The 16181-nt window shown below is 33.7% G+C and overlaps 1 protein-coding gene across 7 annotated transcripts in view; it reads left to right on the top strand.

The window, feature by feature from the left end:
• Positions 1-3221: 3221 nt before the first annotated feature.
• The window catches only part of Uqcc1 (Ubiquinol-cytochrome c reductase complex assembly factor 1), a 66621-nt gene continuing 53661 nt past the window's right edge, over positions 3222-16181 (top strand). For 4 of the 7 annotated variants that reach the window (XR_013015824.1, XM_076461557.1, XM_076461562.1 and 1 more), the window contains exon 1: positions 15176-15329. The gene's annotated coding sequence lies outside the window, so the exon portion shown is untranslated. Of the gene's footprint in view, positions 3300-15175; positions 15330-16181 lie in introns of those variants that run through there. The other 3 variants (XM_076461559.1, XM_076461558.1, XM_076461560.1) reach the window with 2 other exon arrangements.

The raw sequence follows: 16181 nt of genomic DNA, 5'->3' as shown, positions 1-16181 counted from the left end.
TGTAAATTGATGAAAAAAATTGTTTTAAAACTTATCACCTATATTAAGTGAAATCTTTTAACAATTAAAAAGTCAATTTACATATAGTTTTAATACAGTTAAAATTTTTACTTCACAACAATGTTTTGTAAACACAGCAAAACTATGTGTGATGGGTTTGGAATCAATACAAAAAAATATATTTCATAAAATTAAAACTATTGGAGAGGTTTACATTTGGCCTTTGTTTCTGATTATCTCTCTCTGAGGATGTCATGGCACTTTTTGCGTTTGCTATGCTCATGAATCAGGTATGTGATATTCTTTTTTTTTTTTTTTATAAACTATATATTATAAATTATCTTTGTTCATTCTATCTCTTTTACTTCTTCCTGTCCTAATTCTGTACTGTCTCACATCTGTATTGTCATACTCATCTTTTGACACATTTGCTTCAGCCATTTTATATTTCATGACACCCAACATCTTTTTTTCTGCTTAGCGTCTCCTCTGTCTCTGTCATTTCTTTTCTTTCCCACTATCTGTTCATTTTTTTATATCTTTTCTATTTCTGCTTTTCACCTCCTCACTGAAGTTTGTCATGTTGACTCCAATGGTTTTTTTGGTGAAAACCTCTATTCTTCTTTCTTTATTGCTTTAGTTTTAATTTTTCTCTTCTGTCTTTGTTCTGATTTTTTTTTGGTATTTCCTTAGTTTGGTGTTCATATCCCTCCATCTTATATCTAGGTCCTTTGTCTTGTCGATTTTTTTTATAGTTCTGCCCTTTGGGGTTGCTCCCAACTCTTTGAAATCCAGGGTTTAGACTTCTTGCCTGCAGTCTTTTATTATTATTTCCATGTTTTTCCAAGTCACTGGTTAGTAGGTATTTGTGTCTGACATCCATACTCAGAAATGACCATTAGTTTGCCATATTCTTATTCTTTTTCTTATGTTTGTTACCTCCCTCCTGCAAGGCTTTGGTCCTGTCAGTGCCTACTTCTCTCACTTCATCTCCTATTCTTCTTTCTTTTGTAGCAACCCTGGTACTTTGTATGCCCTATCTCATCATTTCAATCTCCTTTTTTCATACTTCACCTTTCTTATTGTTCTCTCTACTTCCCATTATTCCTCTGTATCTTCATTATTAGCAGGAGGAATTCCCATTCTACTCTGGATTTTTATTCGTCTTTTTGTTGTCCCTATAAAGGTGGGGGTTTCTCACCCTATCCTTTCTTTATCATCTCTGAATCACTTTTTCATTATTCCTCAGTTCTGTGTGTATAATTTTCTTGGTCTGTGTTGTACCCTCTCTTCCAGGTTTGGTTCAACCAAACTAGATATTTCAGATATCTTTCTACACATTCCTGTTATTCTGTGTCTCTATGGCTTTTTCTGGAACCTATCTTGGCAGGAATTGGTAATCACTACCTTCATTGTTCTTTGGGAGCCTTCTTGTAAACTGATATAATATTTCAAATATAGTTTCTTGTTTATTTGGCTGTTTATCTTAACTACTGAGCATGTTGGGCTCAATCCTCTCCCTTGTGTATATGGAAATTTTTCTATGAAATGCACATTTTTTTTTCCATCTCGGGACTTTTGCTTCCTTAGGAGTTCTGATTCCTCATAGTCATGTACACATGCATCCCCTTTAATAGACTCTACAGGAACATTGAAACATGCCCTGCATTCTCTTATCTACCTTTATGCTTCTATCTTCCTCTCTACTTCCCTTTGTCATAGCAGCCGAAATTCTCAACATATTTCTGGATATAATGATTACTCTTTGAAGTAACTTTCATCTTTCCATTGATGCTTGTATTTTTGTGCGGAAGGAAGGGGGCAGTGTATGTCTTCACATCAACTTTCTGGAGATGGCTGATATCAATTGGCCTCATCCTGTTGTTTGGTTATGGTTGAATGGGGATTTTATGATGATCCACTCTTACAGTTGTATGGTCATTACTTCAGTCAATCACCAGGGAGGTATCTGCTTCTGGGACCTGTAATTTCTAACTCTGAATTTTCTTTCTTGGGCCTACAATTATTATATTCACTTCACAACATGTCATGCCCTTGACATTTGTATCTGGTGATCACTCACTTTTCTCATGGAATGGCATGGCCAGGTAGTGAGGGTGCTTGACTTCTGGTCTGAGGGTTTGAATTTCTATTCCACCAAACGTATTAGCCCTTTCTGTTGTGGAGGCATTATAAAATGATGGTCAATCTCACTATTCCTTGATAAAAGAGTAACTCAAGAGTTGGCAGTGGGTGGTTATGATCAGCTTCCTTCCCTCTATTCTTTTAGTGCTAAATTAAGGAAAGCTGGTACAGATCGCTCTTCTGTAGCTTTGTGCAAAATTCAAAACAAACCCTTTGAGTGGCTCTTACATCCTTTAATCTTCTGTTGGTTTTTTTAAATTTTGGAACCACTTTCAATCAATACTTTTGCAAGACCCAATTTTGTGGTTTCTCTCAGGTGACCTTAGTCATCCATTTTTCATGACAGTGTTGCACCTTCATATGGTTCCTTGTCTCATGTGAGATTGCCCTGGTGTTTCATCTTGGGCCTGTCAGTTCTGCCCAATGCATGTTATAATGGAGCATTGTCCATGCAGTTTCCTTTTCATTTGGTTTTTGCCTCCCACCAGTTGTTATTCTTTAGTCTACCCAGAAGATCTAATGTGATGATTTTTGCTTGTTGTGTTTATTAGTCATTTCCATATCATTTGTACATTCCTTGGCACCTCATTGTACATACTTTGATTTTTGTACACATTCCAACACACTGAAAACTACTCAGTCATAACAAAAAATAAAATGAATAGAGGAAGTCAAGAGTCATCACATACAATGTTACATGAACTACATTTTCACTTCTTGTCTCTGGGGCTATTGGAATCCACTGAGTTACTGGCATTACCTCACAGGTATTACTTAACAGAAGTCTGCATTGAACATGGGAGAATGGAAAATATTAAACCCATCTCCTCCTTTTAAGTGGCCAGTGTTGAAATGAACGTTTTCTGGCAATATAATTGACATAGCCAATTCTGAACTCTAACAAAAACAAAACAAATAAAACAGACAGGACTTTTCTAATCTTTTTCCTGAGTTCCAGTGCATTTTTTTTAACCTTTTCAAAACAAGCTTATGATTATGTGCTGATGCTTATATGGAGATTGTGTTACCTTTCTATTGGTAGAGGGCTACAGCAGTATGATTGTCGTAAGCTGTTGTAATGCATGTGGGAACTTGTTCAACGTTTATAGCATGTGGTAGTTGTATATAATTGAATAGCTCTTAATGATGCAGAGGTAAGTAGCTATTTGAGAAACATTTATACATAAGGGAAATTTTAACCCTGTCTCTTGACTGTTGAATAATCCTAGAATGAGTTAAAAATATTATAGTGTTACTGGTCCCTGTAGTTTGTACAAACTGAGTTTTAAGTTTTACTCTGCACAACAGTGAAAGGAAGAGTAATTTTGAATGTGATTACCAAGTTACAGATAAATATATGTATTCTACTTGGAAAGGGTTCAACATCTGTTGTTTTAGAAATTTGATTTGGTTTTAGGACTTACAATATCAAAACAATTATATTCACTAAGTTTACAATTATGAAAGGGAAAACTTTGATTTCAAGCCAGTTTGATTTTCTGTTGGTCTAAGAATGTCTCATAGTCAGAATGTATGTTTGAAGTTCCTTCAGCAAGAACCCTATTTAAAAGTCTAAAAAGCAGAAATTTCATTCCTTCTTTACTTATGTTTATAGTGTTCTTGATGAAATATGGTGTACATATTGTTGCGTATGAGATTTCTAAGACAAATCATTTTATTTTATTAAATGATTTTTTTCATTTTCTTACTCTGTCATTATGCTGATATTTATTTTATAAAAAAAAATTACATTTGAAATTTTTATTCCTTAAGTATTATATCCCTTGAAATATATTTCAGGTTATTGATTTCCAGACACATTTCTCTCCTGGTTTCTTGTAATGGAATTGCATGTTTGGTTAGCTTATTTATCTCCAAATTTTTATGTATTAAAGGAGTAGGTATGCAGATATACTTGCTTGTCAAAAATGTAAGTGGCACAAAATAATGAAGGTACCAAACATTTGTAGTGGACATGTATGAAAATATACAGGATAAAGAGAACATACATTTAAGATGCTCTTTTAAATATAAATATTATCATTGTATTCTACCATTTAAGTGCATGATAGAATTGTTGGTATTAATTTCTAAGAGAAGTTACTTTTAAATAATTATATTCTGTGGAATAACTAATGATACCATGAAATTCATTGGCTCTATCAATTTCCTATTCTTAAAAGTAGGCAATTTCACAAATGTAATCTGACTTTTATGTAGAATTTAAAAAAAGTGTTTTGATCTTTATTAAATATTTTAACTGTATAGTTGGGAAGAGTAATCTGCATTACCAGCAGCAGGATAAACTCAAAATGCATACCAAAAACATTGTTCTACATACTTTAGAGCAGGGGTTCCCAACCGGTGGGTTGGGAAGCCTTGGCAAGGCGGTCGCAAAGCCTTGGCAGGGGAGTCGCGTAGCCTTGTTAAAAGTAGCTTGGGATAACATTAATTTTATTTCATCAATTACATTTTCATGTCGCGAGTGCCAAAAGGTTGGGAACCCCTGCTTTAGGGCAAAGAGTGATACAGAAAAAGAAACATGTGAAACATCCAAGCAAAATATGAAAAATTACTTTGTTTTTATAACTCGTTAAAACAGAATCCTCAAGGCCCTCTTACCATATGGGTAAAAAACCATCTTAAACATCTTAGATACTTTAACCATCTCATTTCTACCACAAAGTATAGCAACTATACAAGTTTCAATATCATACATTCCTTAACTTATCCTGCATGTGCTTGGTTGAATTGACCAACCATGTGACCACTTTGTACTAATTTAAAATTATTAAAGTTGTGATACTACTAAATTTTAATATGCGTATCTTTACAAAATTTGTTTTCGACACAAAAAATCTTATTTTTAGTGAAGTATTTTTAATTAACTAACTAAAGATTTGTTCATCAATATATTGTTTTTTTTACTATTTCAAGTGCAAGGTGATTTTTATGTTAAAACTAATAATACTTTTCTTATCTCAAAAATGTCAGATTTCATATGCTTTATTTCTAAAATCTTCTAAATACATTTTTTGTTTTCCAAAAAAACTTTATAGTTTATCTGTTTTTTCTCTAACCCGTTAGAAGGTTATCCAATTTGAGCAACTGCATAACCACGAAAAAAAACAGTTGAAAGAAATCTAAATTAACATTTGTTTTACCACAGTGACTTCAGAATATAACATGAAATCATATTTATTTATCCTCAGTAGATTTAAACTCATAACAGTATATACATCTATTTATTTATACTTAAATGTTTTTGTTTTATTGCCCTTTGATTTTCCTTTCATATTTGTTTGTCCACGTTTTACACTATATTATCAGTTGTAAATCACTTGGGGAACATGGGGCTCATGTTATGCTTTTGAATTACATCACCTATGAGCTACTCCATACTGCTCATATTTTGTTATAATATAGGTAATCTTAAATACTCTAAAGAGATACTTATTTTTATACTTTAGTTATTTGTATAATAATAAATAAAGAATACACATGAGAAACAAGAAATAAAGAACTAACCAGGACCACCTTTTTTTTTTTTTGCTGTTGATTGTGACACTTAACCACAATGGTTATAGTGCACTAAATTTTTTTAAATTAAATAATACACCAAAAAACATACAATGTTAAGATGCAAAAAAGCAGACAATGTCCATAACTATCACAGTTTTTTTTATTTTTAACTTTGTGACAAAAGCTGCTTCAAATTCATTCAAACTAGTCAATATGTTTCCTGTGGGAAGAAACTTGCATTAGAAGAGAAATTGCCAATTCTCTATTCAGCAAACAAATAAGATTGAAGGTTAGAATAATTATGCTTTATCTGGGTGTTGTTGATAATTAATTTGTAATTTAATTTAAATTTGAAACTAAGTGAAGGGGTAGTGAATAAATTAAAGAAGAAGAAATGCCTAGAGAAAGTCACATTTCTCACAGTAGGGTATATTCAAGGTTTTTTTTCCTGTTGCCCTGTGAAATTGTAAACTTAAAACTTGTATACTATTAAAATATGGATTATCAAGGATGAGTTTATGATATATTAAATTGTATGTCTTAAAAAAAGTAATTTAAATTTTGAAGGTAATTCACTAAAAACCTTATGATGTGCAATGAAGGATGCCTGTGGGAAGAAGGTTAAAGTTTACTTAAGCAATGGAAGGAACTGTGAACTATTTTTTAGAAGTTCCTGTGAAAGTAATGTATTTTATTTGACACACTGGTTTTAAAAGCTGTTAAGAACTTGTAAAATCAAGTGTTTTATCAATGACTATAACAAAAAGATGCAAATTTTGTGTGTGTGTCTTCATGTGTGTGCATGTGCATGCTGGTGATGTTTTATTGTGTTTTACTGATTAAAACCAGGAACTTTATGTATATTCATTAAGCTATATAAATTATTGGAATAAGAAATACTTATTTCCAAAACATACCTCCTCTCGCATTTTAGCTTTATTCAAACAAAAGGTTCTCTTCTTTTCCTGTCTAAGGATTGGTAGGAATTCTACCTTGTTTGCTCCAGTTCTTATGCCCCACTCGATTGCACCTAATGATTTTAATATTGTAACTCTGTTCACTTACATCAGTGCACCCCTTCTACCCAATCCATATATAACCTTTCTGTTATTCTTTATTATTCACTGTTTCTTGACAGTAAAACATCATAAAGACAGTCTTTCACAAGACTAATGTTACTAGTACTACAACTGCAACATTTTCTTATTACTTAAATTAGATTTTCTTGGGGCTTGCATTTCTTTTCTCAATTTTATGATTAAAAACACTTTTTATGAGAATTTTTCAAACATAAATACTAAGATTAATGTATTTGATATGAAGTTGCCTGATGCCCTACCTCTACCTTGTCATGAGTTTAATGTTGCCCAGGCATCGTGGAGGCACCTTCTGTGGATGACCTATAGTTTCTTATATGTAGAGGTAAAATCTTATGTAGTCTGATGCTTTTTCTCCTGTTGGCTCTGAGGCTGCAATTATGGGAGATCAAAGGTGGGTTAGTGATAATTTAGACTTTTTCCAGTACCCTTCTTTGCTCATGAACTTCAGATGGACATTTTGCCTCCTGCATCATTTGCATAACTAGTAGAATACGTTAATGTTTTGAGAATTCCTCCTCTGGCTTATAAGCTTCCCTTTCTTTTTTGGAGAAATTATTTTATATAATTAACTGATCATCCCACCTTTACCAGATGCTGCTGTTCATGGAAGAAAAGTTACAGATTAATTGAGGGAGAGTGCTGTCATATCTTGTCCTTCTTGCTTATTGTCTGGCAATCCTTTATACCTTCTAATTCCTATTTGGTGTTTTAGACAAGATGTCAATGTTCACCTTTAGCAACTCTACTATTTTAGAATTTGTCTGTCACATACAACAGTTGTGCCATTTTTCTCATCTTTGCAACTGTTATCTGAAGCCTACTGTAAATTTTCTGTTCAAATTTTGAAGGATTGTAGTCATCTCTTGAGTTTTGCTTTGGTTAGGTTCTTGGCTGCTGCACTATCCTTAATATATTGATTGGATTGTTGCTGGGATCTTTTCGAGAGAGATGCTTTACTGAAGTGAGTGTGCTTTCTTATGTTAGGCCTTAAAGTTCTTAAAGAAGTTTCTTTTTTCAGACAATGTATTTCTGATGGAATTCCAAGCTTTGTAGAATGTTGTGTAGATATGGCTGGTCTACATTTTACACTGGCTTCTCAAATGGCCCAAAGTTCTTCTACAGGACAGTGTGCTAGATCTCATGCTTCAGTGCCACGATCTATTGGAACAGAAGGGTAATTTTGACTTTATCAGCAGAGATCCTCCTTCAAGCTGGAGAACCTGTTTTGGGATTAATGACTACCATGTCGGGTTAGGTCCAGTGGGCCTCATTTCAGAATGGAAGAGATTCACAACAGATCATTTAAATTTTGAGGAACAGAGTGGTTGTCGTTTACATCTCCTTTGCCTCTGTTTCTCATATCATTTGATGTTTTAGACAAGATGCCATTGTTCACCTTTATCAACTCATTTCACATCCAACTGTTGAGCACAAACCATCCAGGACATTCTCCTGGATGTTAAAGGAAGATGAAGTTAAACTGGGAACTTAACTAAGAATGCTCAACATATGCACTATTTGGATTTATATTTTAGTAACCACAACACCAGCTAAATGAGAATTGTAAGTGCCAATATTTTAGTCTACTAGTCTTTTACAACGCTAAAATCAGGGGTTCGATCCCCCTCGGTGGGCTGAGCAGATAGCCCTTTGTGGCTTTGCTATACAAAAAACACACACACACACTTTACTAGTTTTACAAAATGTTCTTTTGTTAATTTTTGGTAATCCGTAATGAAAGCCTGGTTCTGAGTTATTTGACATTATGGCCATTTTCAAAAAGTAATAAAAGAATTAAAGACTTGTAGCAAAATTTTAATAACTCGTCAGCATGACTAATGAGTAGTTCAAATAGCAGCGTTAGTCATCTGAAATTAGCCTTTCCTCTCGTGGTTTCAAGTTATTTGACGTTACAGCCATTTTCTAATTTCAAATCAAACTAGATGGACTTTGATTCATAAAAGGGAATCACATTAAAAAATGTCTAAGGTGTGAATTAAAAACTTTAATTCCATAAAAAACATTGATGGCCTTAAAAAAAACTAAAACTTTTCCGAGATGGACAGTGCCACCATCACCGATAACACTGTCTAACGTTATGGACAAACCTTGGGAGAGAACATGTTTAATATAGTGCCATCATTGAGAGTTGTAACCTCAGAAAGAAAGCAAAATTAGGTTATTGTGTACATCAGTTCCAGATAAAAGAAAATGATGAGTTAAAAACTGTGACCAATGCATAGTCTAGTTAGAACAACTTCCTCTTTCTGATCCTAACAAAAGCAAGATGGCAAAAGTCCAATATCGAGTTTTATTTGGGAAAGGTTGTTTTCACATTGCTCACTCCAAGTCGAATGCCCTCTGGCATGGAGCTGAGTCTTGAATACAGGATCATAGTTCATGTATGGAAGAGGCACAGCAGTGATAGTTGCAGAGCACTCAGATTTAGCTGAGGTGTCAGGTAGCTTGTTCCTGCAAATACCAATGTGACCCTGTATCCAGAAAAATTGGATAGAGGTAGATGTTAAAGAGAATTGGGCCAGTCACTTTTGAATATTGGGGAGAACAGATTGTGAACTAAAGTGAAGCAATTCCAAGACCAGTATAGAACTAAGCAAGTCAGTATAAATAGTGGAGTTTCAATACTGCTTAGCTTCTATATGATCCAGGATAAGAGAAATGGCATATAGTTCAGCAGTAAACACAGAAGCTGTAGAGGAGATTCTACGTGTGACCCCCCAAACCTAAACAAACCATGGCAGAGCCCACACAGTCCCCTGATTTCAAATAATCTGTATAAATAGGAATGGAAGGATGGATCAAAAGGTGTTAAGCAAATAACAGACAGTATTTCCAATTGGGAGTGTCTGCTTTTCTCAGATGACACATCTGGAGACTGTAAGAGCCATCATGGGATGGGCTGGCCAGTGGATACAGCAATATTATTCAAGGACTGACCCAATTCACCCAACTGCACCTGGATATGAAGGCAAAAAAGGAGCAATGGCAGATCATCTGTTCTGAAAAGTATGACCCACCGAAAAAGGAAAACACAACCCCAGGTGGGATGCTTTCATAAGGAACAAAGTTTTGAACCATATATTTAAGACAGTTGCACACAACATAGGTGCAAAGAAGGTTTAGAAGACTCTGTGTATAAGCTCTGAACTGGGGAAGTGCAGAAAACCCCAGTGCAGAGCTGAAATCCTTGATGATGAATGGGGTCCAGCATCTTTAAGGTTGAGCCATAGACCAGTGATCCATAATCAAGTCTTGATGAAATAAGAGCACGATCTATCTTTGGCATAAAGCATGGATCTGCTCCCCAGGTGGTGGAAGAGAGGACACGGAGGAGATGGCATCATGGTCCTTGACACCACAATGAGGACACATGAAGGAACCATGATATGACATTTTTGAGTGACCAAACCTCTAATACTGGAAACATCAGAGAGGGTTTGTAATGTATGGCTGTATCCTGCAAATAAGATAACCTGTCTTGATGGTGGCAGTTGGATGTGGTGATGTAAATGTCAGAATGAGATCATTGGTCGGCATCATATTTCCATCTTTGCAAGTGGAGATACGCCTAACTGTAGAAACTCTTTGGGTGGAGAAACCAACAAGAATCTCTGACTTGGGGATGTTCTTCAAATCCCCTCTCAACAATAACTCTTAGTGACAAATTCAAAGTAGCATGAGGTGCAACGGCAATAGGTATATTTCCAATTGCCTTTGAATGCAAAAGGAATTCACTGTGTTGAGTTGTGGATGTTTCTCTGAATATGACACCAGAGCAAAGTTTCTTTACTTACTTTTACTTTGGAGAGCCAGCAAGTACCTCTAGTCTCTTCTGAATGAAAGAGGGAGACATCTGCCCTAAAAAGTTTGTCTGAAAACAATGTAGTATAAGAAAATGAGGTACAACATGTGTTACAGATGTTGAAGATTGCTAATCAGAATCTTGAAGACATAGTCTTTTACCTATGGACTGTTTTATCACTATTTCATTTGGAGGATTCACAATGAAAAAAGGAATATTTCGGTGCCCACTGACCCCATCCACAATGAAGCCTTACGATGGGATGCACTACAATGTCAAACAAGTACACTGCAGCAATGCCAGGATTTTGTGAGCTCTAAACCAAAACAACAGCATCAGACACAATGTCCAAAATACCTGTTGAGAACATCCAACACTGGTTCTTGGTTGACCCTAGCCCAAGTAGATCGGCTGATTTGCCCTAGGGGTATCACCCAAAGACTGTCCGTCTATTGGAATTCATGGCCAAAATGGTGTGTTAGGGTTTGACCCCTCAACCACCAGGATCCTCTCCTCCCCTTCATAGGTCGCCATGCATGGCAAACGTGGGTGGATGTTTAGATCCCAGAGTAGGTAAACTGAAAGAACAGAACCTTCCATGGGAGGTACCCTCACCACGTTCAGGAACCCATGCCGAAGGGGAATGAACCTTAATAATGTACACAGATGAGTTGCTGACGTGTCCCAAGTTTGACTTTGGCAAATTCTCCTGAAACATTATAAAAGTAATGTAGTATATTTAACATATCACAAAAAATATATTTGGTACACTTATATCATAAAAATATTTTTAGTTGAATATAGAATTATAATTACTTTAAAGTCTAATGATTTCTGAGAATAACATTAATGTTCTTATTGAGTTTAAGAATAATATTTCTGTTGACAAAATCATTAGATAATTCTACTTTTTAAATTTTGCATCATAGAACATTTTTAACTGCTTTACTTAAAAAAAAAACTAATTAAAAATTCTGACTTTAGAAATGGAATATAATTCTAGGGCCTGAAGATATTAATACGTAACAGGCTGATTAAATTATGGAGATAAAAAATGTGCACATAACATGAATACATTTGTTGCATGAAGCAACAATTGTGACTTAGAAACAGTTTACATTTATCAACAAAACTTGTGTTTTGTTTACAGCAAAAGCTAACTGAAAAAATACAACAAACAAATAATTAAATAATTATGACCTTATGTCAGTACACATGAGCACGACTTGTTAGATATTATGATTGTATTGAAGAATAAATACTCTTTCAAACAATTTGAAAAGTTAATTTCCAAATCTGTATGAAACCAATGTATACCTGTTTCTATGGTTTCATGGAGTGTGTACTGGCCTTCACAGACTGCATAAGAGCTGGATTTAGATAGTATATTTGTTTCTTAAAAAAATGAAATAAAGTTATTATAATGTAAAAAACCCACATCCATACTAAAGTTTATTCTCAGGTCTGCTTGGACTTTTCTTGATCAATATAGTAACAAATCACTTTAAACATTTTCAACAGTTAAAAAAAAAGCAAATCACAGTCTTGTTGTATGTGAATTAATTTTAAAACGTTATGATAATTTGACATACAAAATGTTAAAACACTTGGTGTACACAAAATTTTCAAAGTCAGAATTCCTTTGTTTAACATTGAAAAACGATGGAAACAAAAGAGCACATACATATTAAATCAGAAATTTAGCCTAAACATATTAAGAACTCAATCTGCTTTATAAATAAAATACAGTTAATATGCCTAAAAAGCCCTTAATACAAAATATCTCATTAGATTCTTAACAGAAACAAGAATCCAAAACTTAAAGTTTTGAATTTCAGGAATAGATCAACAGTTTAAATTTCACAAACAGCAAAATAATCTTTTTATTTCACTGAAACTGGGAAACAATAAAATGTTTGTTATACAGCATTATATTTTTCTAGTGATGTATGCACACCCAGTACTAGTGTAGGAATTACATGGACATGTGGGTATCCCAACTGTTGCCCTATAATGAAATGTTTTTGCAACACCATTGGGTAAATCCAGTTGCTGCATCAAATAGCTTTAAATATCATGTCAGATAAATCCAATGACAGCATCCATAGAGTTTTAAAAAATCTCATTTGCTAGATTATAGAGTGGTTGGATGAGAGAAAGCAAAATATTGTTATTAATGGACTTGCAAACAATCTGCTGTCTAGCTTTCTGGTTGCAAACAACATGTACACTAGTTAAGGTCACATCAGTTTCTGTTACAGTCCTGTTTTTATTGTATAAGAAAGGAGAGTATTTATTCAAATGTATTCAAAGAGCTACTAGGATTACTTCATGAATGGAAGGATTGAATAATGGGGATGGGTTAGTCATACAGTCTAAGCTCAGTTAAAGTGCACACTGTGAAATACGAAAAGAGATAGAGCATCAACATTATCAAATCTCTTTAAAATTTTAAACACCTTAATCAGATCGTCCTAACTCTTCCTTTTTCAAGATAAACAATTTGAGAGATTTCAAGCTCTCCAACAATGACAATCCTTCCATCCAAGGCACCATTATAGTAACATTTCTCCGAACCATTTCCAACAATTTTTATCTTTTTCTAAGGGTAGAGAGCCCAATACTGAACACAGTATGCAATATTTTTGTAAATACAACCTAAAATCCTGTTGGTTCTATCACTAGCAACAACACAATGCTTAGATGATTTAGGAGACTGATGAACCATTACACTAAGATCCCTTTCTTTCACGAAACTATTATTTGGATCTAAATTTTACTCATAATTCAATTTGTGATATCTTACATACAATACTTTGCATTTATTATAATTAAAACTCATTTTCCATTTACTTGCTGAACTCACTAAATGTTCTAATTCCTTTTGCAAGTTAACTGAATTATTTTTAAAGATAAAAACACCAAAGACCTGGGTATTATCTGCACATTTCTTCACTTTATTGTCTATTCTTCAATCATGCCATTGATGTAAATAATAATAAAAGAGGATTAAGACTTTAGCCGTGAAGGTCCTTACTTGTGACATAAATCCAGTGAGGCTGAACTCCATTTGTATTAATCTTCTACACAGTCATTTATTATCCAAGTAGTTAGCTTTTCCCTCACACCTATAGAGATAAATATATAAGACTCTCATGAAGCACCTTCTCATATGTTGTTTTTTAATCCAGATACACAAAATCTGCACCATTACTCTCACGTAAATAAGCAGTAACCTTTCCAAAGAATATCAAAAGATTTGTAAGGAATGGTTTTCTCCCAGTGAAACTTTGTTGGTACGTTTTTTATGAGCTAAAAACATAAAAGAATACTTTCTTTGAGCACAAACATACATACACAGTAAACTATTTTGGCTCTCTATACTGCAGATATTGAAATCCAACTCTTAGCATTAGAAACTCAATAAGTGTAGACCCTATGAACAGTTATTCAGAACAACTTTTTCTTCTATAAATGATACATAACTCCTACTCCAGAGCGTTAAAACCTGTAATAACAAGTGTCATAACGGTTTAAAAATAGAGAAATTATTTACGTCCACCAAACAAAACCTGTGGCAGAGAAGATCAATGTTTGTTAAATGTGTTAACCATTGTACTTATTGAGCGTATGAAACCCTTTTCTACTACGAGACTTTTAAAACTTCATGGTTTTTCATGATGTTTACCATGCTGAAAAACACTTTACTCTAAAAATTGGCATATTTTTAACGCTAAATCTAAGTATCAGCTTAATTATTTTGTAACATTTATCGTGACAAAATTATTTAAGAAATAGTTTTGTTTAAATGAAGGTTAGTTTATTCATGGTTACTGATTTTGATATTCAATGAAAGATTGATCTTACCGTTTATAAGGTAACTCATAACAGATATCAAAACCAGAACCTTATTTTAGCTTCATAACCAATTATATTTAAATTTGCCCCTGTGACGCAGTGGTATGCTTGCGGATTGACACTACTAGAAACCGAATTTCAACATCTGTGATGCGCGAAGCGCAGATAATGAGTTGCATAACTTTGTGCTTACTCCAAACAATCACCCGCTCACTTATTGATGAGTCACTCATGTTTGGCGATTATGTACTTTTTTATTTTAGCGTAGAACCGCTAAAAACGCTATTTGCGCTCCGATCCACCTCGAAGAATTTAAGTACACAATTTATAGTCGTAATTTTATAAAAATAAAGATTTTGCTGTTAAAATAATACATTTTAAGTCTTCTGGTTTTACGGGTGATGATTAACAGATTTAAAAATTCAGTAAAATATTTAAATCCTAGAAACTTCCAACAAATGCATTTGTTAAAAGCTAACATAAAATCTTTCAGTATGATTATATCATTAACGGTGTACTGATGTTTCTTTCTCTCTCCAAAAGGCATAAGGTTTACTTAACACTATGTATAGTCAAAGATAATTTGTGATAGGTAAATTTCTTTTAAAGTTATTTAGTCATGTATTTTATACAGCTATTAATTACATAAATACAACTTTACATTTTTTTCAAACGTTGCTAAGAGTTATTTTGATTCACAATAAAATACTATAATAATGAGCGCGAGAGGGCGTCGCCTTAAAAGTTTCTTTTCTCACAACGTAAACCGAAAGTGGGTAGACGAACAATTATTTATTCTAATAGTAATTAGGCGAAGCAATGTAAGATTGATTTATTATATCCCTAAGTTTAGATCCCAGATTGTGTTTTCCATATCAAGTGTAAGTATTAAAGTTTAACTTTCATTGCTTCCATCTGCTGCTTAGAGTTTACAGTTTATTAAACTTTAAAGTCTCTAGTCAGTCGTAGATTCATGGTTCGACTCACGTTTGTTTACGTTGCAATTCAGTCAAATTCATAGTACATCTGATTAATTAACGCTGTTGTTATTCGGTGTTATTGTTAGAGTTGCGGTATATGTGGGGTGTTTAGTGTATAAATATATATGTGATTATAGCTACCTTTATAATATCATAAAACGGTTCCTTTATTTTTTTTATCTTACACAGTAATACTTACAATGCCCCCCAGTGGCTCAGCGGTATGTCTGCGGACTTACAACGCTAAAAACGGGTTTGGATACCTGTAGTGGGCAGAGCATAGATAACCCATTGTGCAGCTTTGTGCTTAATTCAAAAAACAAAAACAATACTAACAATTGTAATAAATTTCTGCCTAATTTGGTGAGGAACGCAGTTTTCAGAAAATAAAGTTTGGAGATGGCATGAATGGGTAGTGAGAGAGAGTGTTATTACAAATGGTCATCTTTTCGACAAACTTCTGCAATAAGCTTTATTGTTAAGTTTCTTTCACTACTCATTCAAGCAATCTCCACACATTAATATTGCCTCAGGTTTTGATTCATGAGGTAATTTGGATTTTAAAGTAACGTTTGTTGCTTATATGAACATATTATTAAAAAAAATTAACTTTTCAAATTTGTGTATGGAATAAATAAGCTTGCAATGAAATGCATATTATCATTATTAAATCATGTTAATGAGTTATAAGTGCAATTTATTATTACATTGTAATGTAAGCATAACAACTAGAGTGTGTAATTTTGTTAATTG

This window comes from Tachypleus tridentatus, chromosome 10 (genome assembly GCF_004210375.1).
Source record: "Tachypleus tridentatus isolate NWPU-2018 chromosome 10, ASM421037v1, whole genome shotgun sequence".
Lineage (NCBI taxonomy): Eukaryota > Metazoa > Arthropoda > Merostomata > Xiphosura > Limulidae > Tachypleus > Tachypleus tridentatus.
Note: the sequence above shows the minus strand (reverse complement) of the source record. Positions and strands in the feature narration are given on the sequence as shown.